Here is a 21,871-nt window from a genome sequence, read left to right as displayed (position 1 = left end):
GTCACAATGGTGTCCTACGAGATATCCGTATAACTCGCCTCTGTGATTGGTCAGTCAATCCGGTTGACTTATGGCTTGTTGAACCCACCATCAACCAACGTCACAAAATAATTGCCAGAGTTATCAGCTCATGTGGGCAATTAAGGACTAAAAATATAATGTTTGTTCAGTTCACTTTGTGGTGTTCAAAATTGTCGTACAATTCCACATGAAAAACAAAATATATATATAAAATATCAAAACGATGATGTCGTATAGAGTACAAAGGAGAATGAATCTAATCCATAAAAGAGTACTACAACTCAGGAACACGTTTGATTCCCATGGAATTCACGTGCCCTTCATGCTTATCTTGTCGTAATGCTTTAGTGAGAGGATCTGCTATGTTATCATCTGTAGCAATCTTTTCTATCACTACTTCCTTTTGCTCCACGTAATCCCGGATTAGATGAGCTTTCCGTTGTACATGTCTAGACTTGTTGCTAGACTTAGGCTCCTTAGCTTGGAAGATGGCACCACTATTGTCGCAATAGATGGTGATCGGGTCATTCGAACTAGGCACTACGGATAGTCCATGTAAGAATTGACGCATCCATATCGCTTCCTTTGTAGCTTCAGACGCGGCATAGTACTCGGACTCGTCGTAGAATCTCTTTGTATGATTTGTTTCGAACTCTTCCGGTGATCGCAAAGACCATTAAGAGTAAAAACGAATCCAGACCGAGATTTCGAGTCATCTCGATCCGTTTGGAAGCTAGCATCTGCAGAATCGGTTGCGCATAGCTTTTGTTCGCCTCCATAAGTCAATGCCCAATCTTTAGTCCTCCGGAGGTACTTAAGAATGTTCTTGATGACCAACCAATGTGGTTCACCTGGTTCTTTGTTGGAATCGACTCGTCATACTCAATGCATATGCCACGTCCGGACGTGTGCATATCATGGCATACATGATTGATCCTATAGCCGAAGCATAAGGAATCCGTGTCATGCGCTCTTTCTCTTCCGGTGTCTCGGGTGCCCGAGACTTGCTCAAAAGCACCCCGGAGCCATAGGAAGGAACCCCTTCTTGGAGTTAGTCATCTTTGAATCTCTCTAGGACTTTGTCTATGTAAGACTCTGATCGAGAGATAACATCCGTCGTGATCTATCTCGATAGATACGGATGCCTAGAATTCTTTGTGCCTCTCCCGGATCTTTCATCTGGAAATGGTTTTTCAACCATACTTTCACCGAAGTTAAGAGAGGTATGTCATTCCCAATCAGGAGTATGTCGTCAACATACAATATTAGGAAGACAATCTTGCTCCCACTCGACTTGATATATAAACATGGTTCCTCGACCGATCGAGTAAATCCATTTTCTTTTATCACTTGGTCGAAGCGATGATTCCAACTCCTTGATGCTTGCTTAAGTCCATAAATGGAACGCTTAAGCTTGCACACTTTCTTAGGATGTACTGGATCGATGAAACCTTCGGGTTGTACCATGTACAACTCTTCCTCCAAAAATCCGTTTAAGAAGGCGGTTTTCACATCCATTTGCCAAATTTCATAGTCATGAAAAGCGGCGATCGCTAAGATAATCCGAATGGAACGCAGCATGACTACGGGTGCAAAAATCTCATCGTAGTGCAAACCTGGCACTTGGGTGAAACCTTTAGCAACTAGTCGTGCTTTGTAGATATCTTGTTGACCTTCCACAGAATGCTTTATCTTGTAAAGCCATTTGCATTGAAGGGGACGAACCTTAGCAGGTAAGTCAACAAGATCCCACACGTTGTTCTCATACATGGAGTCCATCTCGGATTGCATGGCCTCAAGCCATAGCTTTGAGTCGAAACTAGTCATGGCACCTTTATAAGTTGTGGGTTCACTACTCGTTAAGAGTAGAACGTCATCTATGTCATGTTCCTCGACCATACCGATGTATCTGTCCAGAGGAATAGAGACTCTTCCCGACCTCCTAGGTTCCTCAGGAATATTCACCGCAGCAGGGATTGAAGGAACAGGTTCCTCCAATGGTTGCTCGGTGTTTGGTTCTGGAATCTCCGACAGGTCGAAGGTTCTATCACTCTTTGCATTCTCGAGAAATTCCTTCTCTAAGAATGTCGCACTAGCCGCAACAAAAACGCGTTGTTCGGTTGGCGAATAGAAGTAATGACCAAGTGTTCCTTTAGGATAACCTATAAAGTATGTCTTGACCGATCGCGGGCCGAGCTTATCCTCGTGTCTCCACTTGACATAAGCCTCGCAGCCCCAAACCCGTATAAAGGACAAGTTAGGGACCGTTCCCTTCCATAGTTCATATGGAGTCTTGTCACATGACTTTAGACGGACTTGTTAAGTATTAGAGCGGCGATGAAGAGCATAACCCCATAACGAATCAGGTAAAACCGTGTGACTCATCATGGATCGAACCATATCAAGTAGTGTTCGATTTCTCCGTTCGGACACACCATTCAATTGAGGTGTTCCAGGTGGAGTTAAGCGTAAGGCAATCCCACGAGTCTTTGAGGTGTTGATCAAACTCGTGAGAAAGATACTCGCCACCACGATCCGAACGTAGTGTTTTAATCTTTCTACCTAATAGGTTTTGTACCCTATTTTGGTATTCCTTGAATTTCTCAAAGGATTCACTTTTGTGCTTCATTAAGTAGACATAGCCATATCTACTCAAATCGTCCGTGAAAGTGATGAAATATCTATAGCCTTCTCGTGCGGTGATTGACATAGGGCCACATACATCCGTGTGTATGAGTCCTAATAGGTCAGCAGCGCGCATTCCAACACCTTTGAAGGAAATACGAGTCATCTTACCGATGAGACATGATTCACACGTGCCAAATGATTGAAAATCAAAGGCCGAGATAGCTCCATGTTTGATGAGTGTTTAACGCGTTTCTCATTAATGTGTCCCATACGGCGAGTGCCATAGATATGTTTGATCTTTGTCACCAACCTTTAACCTTTTATTCATTACGTGTAATATTTCCGTGGTCTGATCTAAAACATAAATTCCGTTCATGGAGATCGCTTTGCCAGTAAATCATATCGTGTAATGAGAAAATGCAAGTATTATTTTCTATTACAAATGAAAAACCAAGTTTATCAAGTGCGTAAACCGAAATAATGTTTTTCGAAAGACTAGGAACATAATAGCAGTCATATAAAGACAACTCAAATCCGCTAGGAAGTTGGATCACATATGTCCCCTTCGAGATGGCGCCACTCTTGCTCCATTCCCAACACGCAGTCAACCTCACCCTTTACGAGAGGTTTGAGATTTCGGAGGCCCTGCACATGATTACACAGATGAGAACCACAACCAATATCAAGTACCCAAGTTCCGTAACTTGCGTGGTTAATCTCAATCATATGAATAAAAGTAGAAGGAGAAGACATACCAACCGGTTTAACGCGACCTGCTTTTATGTCCTCATGATAAACAGGACATGTACGCCTCCAATGCCCAATCTTGTGGCAATGATGGCATTCCATGTTTTTGTCTTGCTCTTTGTCGCGCTGATGAGTTACTTGCCTCACCAGGCCCACTCTTACCCGATCCCGACTTCTTAAACTTCGGTTTGCCTCTGCTAGGCCCTGGCTGAACTTTGCCCTTACCCTTGCCCTTGTTTGACACAACGAGAACATCTTGTTTCATGCTCCCACCGAACTTCATGTCCTTCTCGGTCTGTACGAGGAGGGAGTGCGGTTCATGGGGAGTTTTCTTCAAATCATTCATATAGTAATTCGCTCTGAATTGCGAATAACCATCGTGGAGTGAGTGAAGTATGCGGTCAATAACAATGTTCTCGCTGATCTTACAATCAAAGGTCTCCAACTTCTCGACATTCTCAATCATGTTGAGAATGTGTGGGCTAACTGGTTGGCCCTTTTGGAGTCTCGCATCAAAGAAGCGAGTGGTAAGCTCATAGGTCACGATTCTCGGTGCTTTTGAGAATTCCCTAGTGAGTGTAGTGAAAATCTTGTTTGCACTTTGAGCTATGAAGCGTTTACGCAAATTGGATTCCATTGCAAAAATAAGTACGTTCTTTACCGCACCCGCTTCCATGGCGAAATCGTTATACTTGTCGATTTCGTTAATTTCATTTGTGGGGCCTGGGTTTGGTGGGATGGGCTCAATCGGATATTTGAGCTTCCCCATCGCAATGGCAGCATTCCGTAATGCCGCCTCCCGATCCGTGAAGTTTGATCCATCATTCTTGATCGAGTAGACCGATTCATCCGATCCATGAAGATCGAAGCCAGGACTCACGGTCCAACGTGACACTTGGCATTGGGTCGTCCTCACGGCCAGCCATTATGTTATTAGCAGTTTAAATGTTCGTGTTCTACACTGAAAAAGGAAGAAAAACAAAACGAAATAAGCAACTCATCGAGGTGATTTAAGTCTATTTTAAAATTCATTTTAAACATGTAGACTCTCGCACTTGCATAATTGATCTCCCTCAAGAATGATACAAGTGATCCCAAGACTCAATTTCTGTAAATTGATAAGCCAACTGTTTAGCTAATTCTTCCGGAAGAACTCTTGGTCGATAGATTTCCGTAAATCCTATCTATAGTCCACCATGATCACAGGATCGTACGAGTGACCATAGTGTTGAGGTAAAATAGGTCAATCGGTTCCAACTTACCCGACGTAGAAGGGGTCATATTATGCCTACCGACGAAGAAGGGACTCATTGGAGTTTGACCTATAAAGACCGTTCTCAATTTTTGTTTATACGAGGAAGATCCCATCAACTAAATTATAATTCATATTAAGTGAACGAATAACTAGCGTCTGCGTGAATGAATTAATTTGGGTGATGGCTTATAAAAATCGTGTGACATACGAATGTCAAAGAAAACTAACTCGTGACCTCTATATGTGTCAGTTTTCATGCAATTATTAGGTGGTTTGGTTTTTAGGCGGAATATGATGCATATAATCGTTACGGAAAAATAAATAATTGAATGCAATACGTAAATAAAAATTCCTAGTGTGGCCTATCCTAGTAAAACAAAACATAAAACAACTTTGGAATCCACCGTTGGACCCGAGAAGCTTGTCTTGATGTTCCATCTTGATCCAAGTAGCGGGAGTGAGCATCCGGTCTCCATCTTTGGTCTTCTCAAAAATTACAATTTAAAATTACAAAAATAAACCTATTTACATTCTAATTAAAAACCGTAATTACAAGTGAAAAATCCAAAACGGAGATACGAGATCTCAAAATACAACCAAGACCGTGTTCCATCATTACGGTAACACGTTCTACTAAGGCCACACTAAGTTACAACCGTTTGCAAAAATTAAATACGTAATAAAAAGGCATTCACGGCATTCAAGATAAACGATAAATAAAAATGCATCAACTAAAAACAAATTCATTCGTGACATAATTCCGTAATTATGTTAAATTTATCCAAACCACCTTTTAATGATCAAAATTCATGTGATAAAACCGCTTCTATCATTTAATTTTAATCCATTACAATCCGTTACTTTAAATACGCTTTAAAATAACTTAATGGTACGTGTGTGAACCGTTTCACAATCATAGCGAGTGTACTCTATCCGTATAAAGTACATATTGAAGCCAAAAGAAAATTTAAATCAAAAGAAACAAATTTTCAAAGTCAAAACAAATCCTCGATCCGGAGACACAAGTGCTCGATCGAGGAACTAAAGGCTCGATCGATGAACGCAAGTCGATCGAGAAGGTTGCCAAACAGGAAGTGCTCGATCGACTAAACTGGTGGTCGATCGAGTACTTATATCAACAAAAGCTGCTCGATCAATACGAGGACTCCTCGATCGAGCGTGGGGTTTTGAAAAAGGTCGATCGAGTACAGCAAGGACTCGATCGAGTGAAAACAAGACAGAAAACCACTCGATCGATTAAAAACATGGTCGATCGAGTACAAAACTTTCTGAAAACTTCAAACCCTCGAGAAAACAGTTTTGTTGAAGCAAAGCAAATGCAATTTTTTTTATCAAAACCGATTAAAATCAATTTGACAATTGACAAAACATGACACATATTGTTATAATCTCCGTATAAAACAACAATATGCATAAAAACAAAACGAAAAAGATGAAACAACCGTGCATAACATGTCACGGTTTCAAAAATTTCTGCCGTGTATACAAGGCACGGATTTCGAGACAAAACACAACCGTTTCAAAATCGTTTTATGAAAAACACATAGAAAAATTTACGTGGCCTCGCTCTGATACCACTTGTGGGTATACATCCGTATAATACCCTTTAAGTTTAGGACTATAACGTAAATTTAAACATGTGATTATGGTCATAAAACATAAATACAATAGAAACGATAAGGAACAAGAAATAACCTCGGGTCCTTTGATGCACGGCGTAAAGAACAGAAATCAAACCAGATTCCCTCCTAATTGTTGCACACTTGCACCCAAGACCTTGTCCGAGATATGCCCTTGGCTAGAACGTGTTCTCCGATTGCCTTGCAATATAGGGAGAACTTGTTGTGAGTTTTTCTCGAGATGTGAGATCTCGGTTTCAGAGAAAAGCTTGATCTCCAAAACCCTAGTTTTTCTGTAAATGAAATTGTCTAGGTCAAAAGGAGAGGGAGTCTCTCCTTTTGTTTGGTTCGGCTGGACCGAGGGCATGCATGGGGAAGTGGGCTTCCACTTCCTCTTAATTTTAGCTCGAGGTCCAGTTCGCCAAATGCTAAAATGTATATGACGGGTTTGTATTATAAACTGTTATCGGTTATCGGAAATTAAGGCATCAGCTAATAATACGGGTTAGCTGAATTATTAATACGTGTCCGACAAAACAGTATTGTATAATTATATTCAATATACATTTAATTAAATATAAATCGCTTATATTTAATTTTACGAATTAACTGGTTAATTCGCCTTAACCCATGATATTTAATCCGTATTAAATATAATATCTCAACATCACATATTTGACTAATTACTAGTCAAATAACTCGGACTAACTGGTTAGTCAATTTTGGCATCTACATGACAGTATTTTCATACCGTCACATCTCTCGAACGTATCCTATAGGTGTGACTTTTAGGGACCAGTTGATCACCGCCATCTGTATGACAATAACGTCAAACTTATCTAGCAAGCCAACCGTTATTGATAAACGTGGATCAACTGATAATAATACCAAAAGTATGCCCTTTGATCCTTTTAGAGATTTATAAGTCCTTGCACTAACTGTTAAGGACACCAACCCCAACACTTGATTGCAAAATCAGTGAGAGCATAGTCATTGACCGAATGCTTCATTCTCTTCATGATGGTTTTGCCCTTTTCAGGGCGAACTACTACATGAATGACTTGAAGAAAAGTCCTCATGAGCTACACTCACTTCTTGTACAGACCGAGAAGGATATGAAATTGAGTGGGAGCATGAAGCAGGATGTTTTCACGATTTCCAACAAGAATAAAGGTAAGGGCAAAGCTCCAGGCGACCTAACTGTAGGTAAGCCAAAGTTTAAGAAGCCAGGAAACGGTAAGAGTGGGCCTGGTGAGACTAGTGGCTCACAGGGCAAGGCAAAGAGCAAGGGCGGAGACATTGAATGCCACCATTGTCACAAGACTGGACATTGGAGGAGGAACTGTCCCGTGTACCGTGAGGACATAAAAGCAGGCCGCGTCGTTCCTGTTGGTATGTCATCTTATATTCATATGATTGAGATTAACCATGCAAGTTTCGGAACTTGGGTACTAGATACTGGTTGTGGTTCTCATCTGTGTAATCATTTGCAGGGCCTACGAAACATCACACCTCTCAGAAAGGGTGATGTGGACCTGCGAGTCGGGAATGGAGCTAGAGTTGCTGCAGTCTCGAAGGGAACATACGTAATCCAACTCCCTCGTGGTTTTGAGTTATTTTTATATAATTGTTACTATGTACCCAGTTTGTCTAAGAACATTATTTCTGTTTCCGTACTTAATAAGGACGGTTTTTCATTTTCAATAAAGGATAATAACTGTATTTTCTCTTTTAATGAAATGATTTATGGCAAAGCAGTTTCCATGAATGGAATTTACATCTTAGATCAAACTACAGACATATTACACATGAATAATAAGAAATTAAAGGTTGGTGACAAAGATCAAACCTATATATGGCATTGTCGTATGGGACACATAAATGAAAAACGTGTAAAGAAACTCGTCGATAATGGGACTATTCCCGCATTCGAATTTTCTACATATGGCACGTGTGAATCATGTCTCATTGGCAAAATGACTCGAATTTCCTTCAAAGGTGTTGGAATGCGCGCTAGTGACCTATTAGCACTCATACATACTGATGTTTGTGGACCTATGTCAAGTACCGCTAGAGATGGCTATAGATATTTTATCACTTTCACGAACGATTTGAGTAGATACGGATATGTCTACTTAATGAAACATAAAAGTGAGTCCTTTGAGAAATTCAAGGAATACCAGAATAAGGTTGAGAACCAACTGGGTAGAAAGGTTAAAGCACTCCGTTCAGATCGGGGTGGCGAATATCTTTCAAATGAGTTTGATCAACACCTTAAAGACTGTGGAATCGTTTTACAGTTAACTCCACCTGGAACACCTCAACTAAATGGTGTGTCCGAACGGAGAAATCGAACCTTACTTGATATGGTTCGATCCATGATGAGTCACACGGTAGTACCTGATTCATTATGGGGTTTTGCTCTTTTGTCAGCTGCTCTTATACTTAACCGAAGTCCGACTAAAGCTGTCGACAAGACTCCATATGAAATGTGGAAGGGAACGGTCCCGAACTTGTCCTTTATTCGGGTTTGGGGCTGCGAGGCTTATGTCAAGTGGAGACACGAGGATAAGCTCGGCCCGCGATCGGTCAAGACATACTTTATTGGCTATCCAAAAGGAACGTTTGGTCATTACTTCTATTCGCCTACCGAACATCGAGTTCTTGTTGCGGCTAGTGCGACGTTCTTAGAGAAAGAATTTCTCGAGAACAAGACAAGTAATAGAACCTTCGAGCTGTCGGAGATTCCAGAACCAACAACCGAGGAATAGATGGAGGAAGTTGTTCCTCCAACTAATGATACGGTTAATATTCCTGAGGAATCTAGGAGGTCGGGTAGAGTCTCTAATCCTCCCGACATATACATTGGTATGGTCGAGGAGAATGACGTTTTTCTCCTAGAGAGTAATGAACCCGCTACCTATAAAGGTGCTATGGCCTGTTCCGACTCAAAGCTATGGCTCGAAGCCATGCAATCCGAGATGGACTCATGTATGAGAATGACGTATGGGATCTTGTTGATTTACCTAATAAGGTAAAACCTCTACAGTGCAAATGGCTTTACAAAATAAAGCATTCTGTAGACGCGCAACCAGATACCAATAAGGCACGACTAGTGGCAAAAGGTTTCACTCAAGTGCACGGATTGCATTATGATGAGATTTTTGCACCTGTAGTCATGCTACGTTCCATTCGGATAATCTTAGCGATTGCCGCTTTTCATGACTATGAAATTTGGCAAATGGATGTGAAAACCGCCTTCTTAAACGGTTATTTGGAGGAAGAGTTGTACATGGTGCAACCCGAAGGTTTCATAGATCCTGAACATCCTAAGAAAGTATGCAAGCTTAAGCGTTCCATTTATGGACTTAAGCAAGCTTCTCGTAGTTGGAATCATCATTTCGACCAGGTGATAAAAGAGTATGGTTTCACTCGATCGGTCGAGGAACCATGCTTATATATCAAGTCGAGTGGGAGCAAGATTGTTTTCTTGATATTGTATGTCGATGACATACTCTTGATTGGGAATGACATTCCTCTCTTATCTTCGGTTAAAGGATGGTTGAAGAACCATTTTCAGATGAAAGATCTGGGTGAGGCACAACGTATATTGGGAATCCGTATCTACCGAGATAGATCACGACGGATGTTATCACTAAGTCAGGAGTCTTATTTGGATAAGATTCTTGAAAGGTTCAGCATGACCAACTCCAAGAAGGGGAACCTTCCAATGACGTCTGGGATGCAGTTTAGCAAGTCTTAGTCACCCACGACGCCTGAAGGGATTGAGCGCATGAGTCGTGTTCCTTATGCATCCACAATAGGATCAATCATGTATGCCATGATATGCACACGTCCAGACGTGGCATATGCATTGAGTATGACGAGTTGGTACCAAAAGAATCCAGGTGAAACACACTGGATAGCTGTTAAAAACATCCTCAAGTACCTACGGAGGACTAAGGATAGGGTATTGACTTATGGAGGCGATACTAATCTATGCGCAATCGGTTACGTAGATGCTAGCTTCCAAACGGATTGGGATGATTCAAAATCTCAATCCGGGTTCGTCTTTACTCTTAATGGTGCTGCGGTCAGCTGGAAGAGTTCCAAACAGAGTGTTGTAGCAGATTATACTACTGAATCCGAGTACTATGCCGCTTCAGAGGCAGCAACGGAAGCGATATGGATGCGTCAATTCTTACAAGGACTTACGATAGTTCCTAGTTCGAATGACCCGATCTGTAATACTCCGTATTTATGAGTCTTTGGGTACTCTATCGAGTAGGCCTTACTCTGTCGAGTAAGGGTGAGATGCGTTTTAAAATAGTTTCTGACCTGTTGGGTACTCGATCGAGTAACTAGGATACTCGATCGAGTAAGGGGGCAGTCGATCGAGTACCTTAGCTACTCGATCGAGTAGCCGGTTTACGGGGAGTTATTTCTCGGGTTTTGTTAATTATGCGATTAAGATATATAACCTTTTCCGTCATCATTCTAAACACTTTTGCAAAACCTAATTTACTGTCAAAGAGAGAAAGCAAGTACGTTCATCATCTTAATCGCATTGTTAGCGAATCCCGGAGTTTAGAAGGTCGGTTTTCATCGTTGGTTATACCGTTGAGATCCTTGCGTCGAGGGTAAGATCTATGTACCCTTTTTATTGTCTTTCCTTTAAGTTGGTTAAACCCTAATATGGGGATTTGGGGGTTTTGTGTAGATTGTGATTTGGTAGTGTTTATGTGTTTGTATGATAGAAGGAGGTTTTGTAGAAGAAGCTTTTTGATACAAATTTGTAGAGACCGTCGATAGTTGTGCTTTCGGTAGGATTTCCTACTCGGTATTAGTCCCATAATGGGATGATTGATGATGTGTTGAGATTGATTGTTTGATATAGTAATTGTATTGTGACGGTTTGTTGATTGTGATTGTTGTCTATGGTTCCCGAGGCGTGTCCTCGGCTGAGTGAGGTCACTTGCGGGAGTGGCTTCACGCCCTAGTTTCGCCTTCTGTGGAACCCGCCACAGAAGGGATGTGCACATTAATGGATAGGGTTATCGCTCATTATGAGGAGCGGGAATTTGGTGGGTACGGCTGCAGTCCCCCCAGCGGCAAGGTCGGGTCCAAAGTGGACGATCGGTGATTGAGATTGTTGGGGACCGGTGTGGTTGTGTGTGTGTGACGGTTAAGCTGTCTGTTTATCTTATTGTTGATATATTGAATTGTGTGATTAATCGACCCCGTTTAAATGTTTTAAAAGCGTGGTGATCCATTCGGGGTGGTGAGCGATTATTGAGCGGTATGATATGACGCGTATGGGATAGCCGGGATGAGTCATCACGTGGCAGTTAGAAGTCTTCATTTGTGTCGACGATGTTTTATAGCTTTGATAGTTTTAGCATGAGACCGTCTGAGAATCTTGTATTTCTTTTTATCAGTTTGGAATTGCTATGTAATCACTTTAAACTTCATTTACTTTTAAAGTTGTTTCGTTATTGTCTTATGAATATCATGCCTCGGGTAACCAAGATGGTGGCATCCTTATACCTGAGTGGTCCTGGTAAAGCACTTGGAGTATGGGGGTGTTACAAATGGTATCAGAGAGACGATCCTGAAACCTGTAACCAATGAATTTAATGAATATAGGGAGTCAATTAAAATGAACCCGGGGTAAAGGTTGTAGGAGCTAATTCAAAGACTTGGGAGACATCCTAAAGTCGCGAACTCGCCCTACAATTTTGAACCGGTCACCATGGGATATGAGTCGGGATCGCTATGTGTTTATCTTGTGAATTGTGTATCTATATAGTGATGTGTGACATGAATCAGTGGGTGTACGTATGTGGATAATGGGGAATGTTGTAGAAAAGATGGTGATGATGTGATTTCGTATGTTGTTGATTGAAAGCATGTTGCATGATAGTTGGTTTACAATGTTGGTTGGAATTGTTAGAAAAGTGTATGAGAATAATGAGTAATGTGGTGGAAAAAGGAAGTAGTTCATATGTGATATGATTATATATAATTTTGTTTGTGTAATTTTATATAATGATTTCTTATACATATCTACTATTGTTCATATGTATATATTGTATGAAGAATGTGGTGGAAATGGATGAATTGATTGGAAAAGATGGAGTGACAATTGCACGAGAATATGAATTTTGTGATTATGAATATGTTTAGGTGACGAAGTGTATTTGTAATATTGTTGTATTAGTAACATGGAAATAGGATTTGTAATGTATGAGTATGTTTTGTTTACGAAAAGTGATAGAATAAAAGCATGTGGGTAGGTCATGATTGGCAAGTTAAATAAATTATTTGCATGATGAATGTTGTTGCTTTGCTTTCGAAAATTGTAACATGTGATTGGGACTACTGGTTTTATGAGTATTGGGTTGTTTTTGTTTACCATGTTGTCGTTTAAGTTGTTTGGAGGTAAAATTAATTAGTTATGTTCTTCGATTATAAAGAGGTTGTCTTTAAACTGTTATAACTTGATATTTAGAAATTATTTTAACGTGATTCCACTTGGAGGTGATAGCTTGTTCTTTTACGATTCTAACGATAGGTCACACGCCCAAAACGACCAAGAAATGAGTGAGTTATGACTGTTTTACGAAAACTGGACAGTGCTGAGAATTGGGGTACACGATCGAGTATCCTTGGTACTCGATCGAGTAAGGGGGCACTCGATCGAGTACGTTAATTACTCGATCGAGTAGCCCTAGTGATTTGTTTTACGTGCTTCTGATCTTCACCTACTCGATCGAGTAAGTCACTTACTCGATCGAGTGGCCTGTACTCGATCTAGTGACCCCTGTTTTGGGTCATATGCTTATCTTTTAGCATTCGTTGCATATTATGTTTAATTTAAAGGTATTAATTTGCTTCTTTATGCACCGTTTTACATGTATGTTGATCCTGATGCGTAAGTTACCCAATCTTATGATGTAAAGAGTGGCACCTATGATGAGTATGAGTTCGGTGGGGAGGACATGATTTATATGTGTTGTGATCGGTAGAGGAAAAAGAAAAGGAAGATTGGTAAGGCTTAATTGAGGCATAGGGCATGTTGTGTGAGACGAGATGAGTGATATGATTGTATATTGAGTGATGTAAAAGTAAGTGAAAGTGGGTAAGGGATGATGTGGATCTAAGGAACGTGAGAATGAAAAGATTGAAAGGAAGGTGTGGATAGTAGCAACTTGAGATGTGTAAAGAATTATGGAGGGAGGTGGTTAGGAGTCGTGTGGGTTAAGAATATACATAGTGAAAGTTCGTTTTAAAGGGGTTGAGAAGAGTGGTATATAGTGAACTTTGTGGAGACATGTCGCGAGGTGGATTTGTAGACAGTGAGTGAGTTTGGGAGATTTGGTTTATTAAGAGGTGAAACTACGTGTGATTTCTTTGGGCATTTAACGGCATAAAATGAAGTTGTTTAAACAGTGAACGTTGATTTTATGGATAGGTTAGTGACAAGTGTGAGCGATAGCATAATAAGAGAAGATCCATGGTAAGAAAGAGTGAGATGATATCGACATGAAATAATGGGATTTGAGCTTTGGCGGAATGAGAAGGTAACCGGAGCACTAAAGAATTAGATAGAAGTAATAAGGAGTTGAGCTATTAAATGGTATTGTTGAATGTGAAGAGAAAAGAAGAGTAAAAAGTAAGCTAAGGAAAATTTTCACCGGAGTTATGTGATATAAAGGTAAGGAATCATCGAAATGTGTGATATTATCATGAGGATGTTACATGATGGTTATATGGGAGCTTCAGGACAACATGATTAATAATTAGTTTCGAGGAATTAAGGGAGTAAAAGTTGGTGGAGTATTTACACGATATGAGATTTTTGGTGGAGAGTTAGATGATGATACAATTAAGGATAGTATTGGAAAGAATGTTGAGGTAATTTTGTTGATGGATTTGATGTTCGTCGTTTGGGATGTTAACCAAAGATAGGAAAGAAATCGTGATGTTTAGAGATGGGTGTAAGAGGTTTGATGTCCGGACAGTGGTAGTGTTATGATTTGTGACTAGTGGTTAAGGGTGATGGTATATTAGAAAGGTAGCAATCCTAAAGAGGTTGATTTTGTAGAGACCAGATTGATATGTATGGTTGTGAGAGAGAGCATAAGATGTGGTTATATGAGGCGGTTGTTAGTAGTTGAGTATTAATGGTATGGTTATATTTGGCATGAGGTGATGGTTATGCGAATGGGAAAATATGTTATGAGGGGCATATGAGTTAAGCTCGGGCGACAGGTAACCTTTATCGAGTGGTAACTTACGTGATCAGGATTGACTAGTTGGATGTGATTATGGGTCTATGATGTGTATAAATGTTTGTGTGAGGTTCTGACCTCACGAGAAGCGGTATGGTGTGATAGTTATAAAGTTGTTATATGAATGTTTGTGATATATGTAGGGTACGACAATCTAATGGAATGAGGCTAAAAAGGTAATAATTTGATTGATTTGGCATGGCTAGTTATAATTTTATGTGTATTGACAACACATGCGTATTCCGTGAAATGGTGGAGATGATGTTCATGAGGTGCTTATCTGTTTATCCATATAATATGTTGCGTTGTGATTTAATAAAGTGGATTTGAGTAAGTTTTCTTGTCTGAGAAGTTATGCTGAGTCAGTGTTTATGGGTTTGAGTAAGTTGTGATATCTATCGGTGCGGTTGTGGTGCCTCGGGTGGTGATCCGGGCACAGTACTTCGTATTATGATGCGGGTATTTTCGCACTGCGGTGCGGTTGTGGGTGACGGTGTTGTGATGCCGTCACCGGTTGTGGTGGAGTAGGCGGTATGATTATGATTCGAGTTTCGAAAGTACATACCAGTCATACATAGATTGTTGTTTTGTTTGCTGTTGTTCTTTGTGAGTTTTGGTTGAACATGTAGACTGTTGTTTTGTTTGTTGATGTTTCTTACCAGTTTCAACTTGGGTGTGAGGGTAGAGTATGATATGGGAGAAAGTTGTGTATGTTTTGTTGTTGTGATGGTATAGTGATTTTCTGTTGATAGGGCACAGTTGTAAGAGGTTGTACAGAACTTTTGACCTTGTTGTAGATGAGACATCGGTGCACATAGTCATGGCAAGTGATTCGTAGAACATGTGTGGTAATGATCTGAAAGCTGCAGGTGGTTTTAATCTTTCGTTGGGCCAGTGAGGGAAGGGTGTTTGAATTTAGTGTCTTGTTAAGTCATGTATGAGTTTTGCAGTGATGAAAGAAAAGAACTTGAGGATCTTGTGTGAGTGTACGTAACACGTGTGGATCGTGAGTTATGCTTTTGGCGATAGAAGTTTTATATATTCTATATAGAGAGGTATGTCATGTTGCGGTAATGTGGAAGAGTTGGAGTATTGGTTATGCTAAGGGTTTTGCGGTATTAGTTTGATGGAGTGCAGAGTGAATTGAAGTATGAGAACTGTTTAAGTAAGAAAGCCTTGGAAATAGGAACGGTTATAGAAATGAGGTTATAGGCGGTTATCTTTGACATGTGGTGGTGATGAGGATGATGAGATGATTTAACTAAGGATTTAGTATTAGTGAGTTACGAGGACGTAACATTTGTCTTAAGAGTAGTAGGATGCGATAAAAGTGAGTTTCATGGTTGTGCATGTTGTAAAATAATTGGAAGTAAAGTGTTAGCATAGCGTAAAGGAGGGATTTGTTTTGTGGTTGATGTTGTTAAAAGGCCATGGCCGTGCTTGTAGTAGTGTGATGTTTAGGAGTTCGAGAGTTTTGATAGTGGCATGATGATGTTTATGAGCGTAAGTAAACTTCGAGGACGAAGTTCCTTTTAAGGGTGGTAGAATATAACATCCCGTTTGATGATAGGGGTATTTTGATATTGGATTGGCTCTGGATGATGTATTACGAAGCTAGTTGGTAGTGTATGGAGTTAGTGTTGAGAGAGATATAATGGAGTCGATACGATATCGTGAGCCATGTTGTGGAGGTAGGAATAGTTAGTGGAGTTGGTGTTACGAGTTCATGGTTGGGTTGGAGTTTTGTTTTGAGTTCTTAGTCACGTTGTTGTGTCTTGATCGAGTTAGTATGTTTGTTTTTGAGTATGGGTTGAACTTCGAGGACGAAGTTCTTTTTAAGGAGGGAAGACTGTAATACTCCGTATTTATGAGTCTTTGGGTACTCTATCGAGTAGGCCTTACTCTGTCGAGTAAGGGTGAGATGCGTTTTAAAATAGTTTCTGACCTGTTGGGTACTCGATCGAGTAACTAGGATACTCGATCGAGTAAGGGGGCACTCGATCGAGTACCTTAGCTACTCAATCGAGTAGCCGGTTTACGGGGAGTTATTTCTCGGGTTTTGTTAATTATGCGATTAAGATATATAACCTTTTCCGTCATCATTCTAAACACTTTTGCAAAACCTAATTTACTGTCAAAGAGAGAAAGCAAGTACGTTCATCATCTTAATCGCATTGTTAGCGAATCCCGGAGTTTAGAAGGTCGGTTTTCATCGTTGGTTATACCGTTGAGATCCTTGCGTCGAGGGTAAGATCTATGTACCCTTTTTATTGTCTTTCCTTTAAGTTGGTTAAACCCTAATATGGGGATTTGGGGGTTTTGTGTAGATTGTGATTTGGTAGTGTTTATGTGTTTGTATGATAGGAGGAGGTTTTGTAGAAGAAGCTTTTTGATACAAATTTTGTAGAGACCGTCGATAGTTGTGCTTTCCGGGTAGGATTTCCTACTCGTATTAGTCCCATAATGGGATGATTGATGATGTGTTGAGATTGATTGTTTGATATAGTAATTGTATTGTGACGGTTGTGATTGTGATTGTTGTCTATGGTTCTCGAGGCGTGTCCTCTACCGAGTGAGGTCACTTGCGGGAGTGGCTTCACGCCCAGCCGTTCTTCGTGGAACCCGCCACAGAAGGGATGTGCACATTAATGGACAGGGTTATCGCTCATTATGAGGAGCGGGAATTTGGTGGGTACGGCTGCAGTCCCCCACTGGCAAGGCTGGTCCAGTGGACAGTCGGTGATTGAGATTGTTGGGATTGGTGTGGTTGTGTGTGTGTGACGGTTAAGCTGTCTGTTTATCTTATTGTTGATATATTGAATTGTGTGATTAGTACTGATGTAACACCCCCATTTATGTAAGGACCTGAACTAGGACTCCTCAGATAAAGAAGGGCGTTACCATCTCGGAAATCCGAGGCAGTAGATAGCAAAGAGAAAGATAACAGTACTTTAATTTAAAAGTTTATAATGTTTACAACGGAAATAACTCATGTCTTAAATTGATAATAAAGTCTGACAACTAAACAAAAATAAAGGTGAGCTAGCTCTAAGTCAGGTGATCCATGCTCTCTCCCTGCCAGCTCCCAATGTCTCAACAACCTGTCAATCTGCTCCCCATTAAAAGGATCATCACAGGCATACACGAATACACAGGGTCAACCGCGAGGTTGAGTAGGTAATACGATATAATAAAGAATGCAATGCTATGCTCCTCCAATCAACTCCATCACACACATCCCCAAGCACGCCCACCATACCGATCCCCGGTAGACTATATATATCGACCGTAGTCGATCGCCCGCTCCGTTAGCCGGAGGACACCAGGGCAAGTCTGCAGAACCCGCCTGGGCCTTAATCACAACAATCTCATCTCCTCCAACTCCAACTCCAATGCAATGCAATGTATGAAATGTATGCAACAAAAATGCTCAACAGGATAAATAAGATAGTCAGGTATGTCATATAATTCCAAACATGTCAACTCTTTATAATCACAAAATTCAATCAATGTATTCCCCTACCTCAAATAGCGGTGATAAGCTAGCTGCAGATCGAAGTATTCCACCGAAACTCGCCACCTAAACATATATATATAACATAATTAATTCTCTTACTAATCCCGTTCCCATACTCAAAAGTTACTATAAGTAGAAACTTTCCCAATTTAGAAATTACTAAAAATATAAGTTACTCAAAATAGAAAGTTTCCTAAAATGGGAAGTTTCCCAAAATAGCAATTACCAAAAGAATAGCAAGTTACTAAAATAGTAATTTTCCCGAAATAGAATCCCGACTCAAAAGCTTAAATATATTATTCCGTCACCGCTACTTAAAATTAACTTAATAATCAAACTAACAATGTAAATATTAGAAGTATACACATTCCCGACTCATTAAAATAAAACCCGTAACAAAACAATTTCAAAAACAACGCACGACACAACACACGCACACTCCCTTTACAACCCGTCACAACCGCCCCTCAACCACCAATCCTCACCGCCGACCACCAGGCCCGACACAGTGTCTGGCCCGGTCACCTCCCACCACCACCAACGTGGTCGACCCACGCCGGTGGTCCTAGCCACCACCACAAAACCCCCCGCTGCGTTCTCGCCGCCACAAAACGCCATGAACAGCCCCCTTTTAACCCGACAGACCACCACGACACTCCCCCGCCACCCTACCAACCACCACCATTGCCACCACCGCCGCACGGCGACTCGACACACGTGGCACCACCGATTCGACCTCCCCGAGTCCACGGTGGTGCCACCCCTTTTCCTATGTCTGAAATGCTACCCAAAAACACCCCACCGACCCCGACACCTAAACACCACCACTGCAACTACCACCAAAGAACGACCACCACTCTAACCACCACCACCCGACTCGACTCTACACCCACAACACATCTCACCACCCCACGACCACCACAACGGTCCTAAAAGACGCATAACACAAAACAAAACAAAGGGGATGAAGTGAAAACGAGAACCTATACCTATGACGGCCGTCGACCTGTGCTTTTCCGGCCTCGACCACTAGCAAAGACTCCCCTGGACTCCTGGCAGACCCTACTACCTCCACCCTCACCGGCGTGCTCTCTTTGGCCGTGTATAATGCTTAAACGAGAGAGGAAAGAGGGGTTGTTGTTTTGTGTTGTCAAAATGACGGTAGGGAAAGGGATAGGGTTTTAAAGGTGTATTAGGGTTTGTTTTTAGGGTTTGGTGAGGTAAAATGGTAGGTGGGTAAATGGGTAGTAAGTGGGTAAATGGGTTATGACCCCTCGACCCAAAATGCCACTTAATTATAACCCGACTCATCTTACGATATGATACGATATGAATTAATCACTTACTTTTACGCTACTATTAAATAATAAAACTCGCCCAAACGATAATAAAATACGGGGTATTACAGTCTTCCCCCCTTAAAAAGAACTTCGTCCCGAAGTTCGCCCCCATACCAAACATGTCATACGAAAATATAAAAGACATCTCGTATAACTAACACGGTCAAACACACTACTAGACTACATAAACACGAAATGTTACAACTGACCCCGTTTAAATGTTTTAAAAACTGTGGTGATCCATTCGGGGGTGGTGAGCAGTTATTGAGCAGGTATGATATTACGCGTATGGGATAGCTGGGATGAGTCATCACGTGGCAGTTAGAAGTCTTCCGCTGTGTCAGACGATGTTTTATAGCTTTGATAGTTTTAGCAGTAGACCGTCTGAGAATCTTGTATTTCTTTTTATCAGTTTGGAATTGCTATGTAATCACTTTAAACTTCATTTACTTTTAAAATTATTTCGTTATTGTCTTATGAATATCATGCCTCGGGTAACCGAGATGGTGGCATCCTTATACCTGAGTGGTCCTGGTAAGGCACTTGGAGTATGGGGGTGTTACACGATCACCATCTATTGTGACAATAGATATGCCATCTTCCAGGCTAAGGAGCCAAAGTCTAGCAACAAATCTAGACATGTACATCGGAAAGCTCACCTGATCCGTGAGTACGTGGAGCAAGAAGAGATAGTGATTGACAAGATAGCTTCGGATGATAACATCGCGGTCCCTCTCACTAAACCGTTGAATTTTGATAAGCATGAAGGGCACGTTATTTCCATGGGAATTAAACGTGTTCCTGAGTTGTAGTAGTTGATTATGGATTTGATACATTATCTTTCCATATACTATTTATAACTTCATCGTTTTAATATAATATTTTGTTTTTCATGTGGATTGTACCGACAACATTGAACGCCACAAAGTGAACTGAATTACATTATATTTGTTTTGGTCCGTAATCGCCTTAATGAGCTGATAACTCTGGCTATTATATTGTGCAGTCGATTGATGGTGGGTTCAACGAGCCATAAGTCAAACGGTTGAGTGATCGATCACAGATGCGAGATTATAACGATACCTCGTAGGACAAATTTTTGGTGACAACGTAATGGAGTCCTAAATGTTTAAAAACATTCGGTGCCAGGTCGTGGATTGAACGTCCATTGTGTTCCTAGAGTCGATTCTTTTGACTATATACAAAATACTTAAAATATATACGAACTTCCCCAAACCAGTCAGCAAACTGGGGAAGTGAGTAGACCAGTAGCTACTCGTCAGCCTCCTCCTCCTCGTCAACCACCCTAAAGGTGGGGTCGTCCTCCTCCCCGCTCTTAGACTGTGGGTACCCCTCCGTTGGGAACCGGTATAAAAACGGGTGTGGCCAGCCAGCAGGGACAGGACGTCCTCTCATCATGCGGTACTCATATAGAGGGAATAAGGCAAGTGCCTGATCCCGCTCTATACGAGCCACTCTACTGCACATCTCTAAAAGTAAAGCATCACGACGCCCTTGGTCTATGACCTCTGGCGCCTCAAAGGTAGGAGGAGCAACAAAATTGGTCGTTAAGGCCCTATGAGGGACAAAAGGAGTAGGTATATGGGTAGGGATATGCATGGGCGTGGAGGTGGATATGGACGTGGGCGTGAACGTCTGCCTAGCCTGTGTCTGTGTAGACCCCTCTCCGGTCTTCCTAACAGTAGTGGGAGGCCTCTTCCGCTTCTTAGAAGCGGGGTTAAGGTCTAGGAGATAAGAAGGTGGAGGTGGAGGTAACCTACCCGACACAGTAGTTAAGGGTAAAAGACGGGGTAGGTCAGGTGAGGGTAAAGTCATGGACGTGGAAGAGCCAATCTTCCACGTCTGTTGGTCGTTTGCTAACGAATGCATAGCAATCATAGCAGGTATGTCAATGACTACATCCTTATCTATATACTGAAGGTCACAGGAAAAGTTGGGAAAAAGGCTACGGGCAATGCGAGTCACCAACCCACCACAAGTAATCGTGCCCGTCATTTTCTGCCCGACAATGTTAAAATGTTGAGCCGTCAAATAGGAAATGTTAAAAACAAAGGGGTTACTGCAGTCAATGTTCAGGTAACCCGCTAAAATGGACATCTTGACATTGTTAACGTTGTTGGGCTCGTGACGACCAAAAATGGTCTCTCCTAGCAGACGGAGGAAGTAACGGGCTGAGGGAAGATGGACGTGAGCAACACGTCTCAAACCAAAAGAAGTCTGTGCAAGTGTGGGCCAAAGCAGAGCCAGGAGCTTCCTAGGAGGCTTCTGAAGACCGTCACTAACTAAACCAAACTGCCCCCAAACCCAGCTAAGGTCCAGGTGTAGGTCGTGTTGAACAGTCTAAAGGTAATACACTTGCTCCTAGGGTCAGTCTCATGGGCCGCGGGTGAAAAGGTGAAAGAGCTAAA

The sequence above is a fragment of the Silene latifolia genome, chromosome 2, assembly GCF_048544455.1.
Source record: "Silene latifolia isolate original U9 population chromosome 2, ASM4854445v1, whole genome shotgun sequence".
Classification (NCBI taxonomy): Eukaryota; Viridiplantae; Streptophyta; class Magnoliopsida; order Caryophyllales; family Caryophyllaceae; genus Silene; species Silene latifolia.
Note: the sequence above shows the minus strand (reverse complement) of the source record.